This window comes from Opisthorchis viverrini, assembly GCF_000715545.1.
Source record: "Opisthorchis viverrini unplaced genomic scaffold opera_v5_1, whole genome shotgun sequence".
Classification (NCBI taxonomy): Eukaryota; Metazoa; Platyhelminthes; class Trematoda; order Opisthorchiida; family Opisthorchiidae; genus Opisthorchis; species Opisthorchis viverrini.
In genome coordinates this window covers 8,586,957-8,587,280 of record NW_008751657.1, presented here as the reverse complement: position 1 = coordinate 8,587,280, position 324 = coordinate 8,586,957, and the positions used below count along the sequence as shown (strand labels likewise).

The 324-nt window shown below is 45.4% G+C and overlaps 1 protein-coding gene across 1 annotated transcript in view; it reads right to left on the bottom strand.

Moving 5' to 3' along the window:
* T265_00146 (hypothetical protein) overlaps window positions 1-96 on the bottom strand; it is a gene marked incomplete at both ends in the record, with an annotated part of 19,837 nt that extends 19,741 nt beyond the window's left edge. The window contains one exon of the mRNA XM_009163803.1: window positions 65-96. The remainder of the gene's footprint in view (window positions 1-64) is intronic.
* Between the last annotated feature and the right edge of the window lie 228 nt (window positions 97-324).

The window sequence follows — 324 nt, the reverse complement described above, 5'->3', positions numbered from 1 at the left end:
CCATAATGTTGGAAGAAAGAATCCCTACCTATCTACCCAGAATGACGGAAAGCGAAAACCTAACCTGCAACGAAATGCGTGCAAAAACCATCTGCCCGCCACCAGCAGCTTGGAGAAGGCAGCTGACTAAAACAAGTCACGCACCGTATAGTATATTACGAATGGCCAGTCGAAAACATTGGGTCACAATCCAATTCAAACCCCTTCACTGAATTCTGGGGATCGTCACTCAGCGATCTCACATCAACAGCTACACGCTTTAGTTTCTCACGCTCCATTAAAATGGACGGTCAGTATTCGCACAACGGAATTGGATTTTTGAAA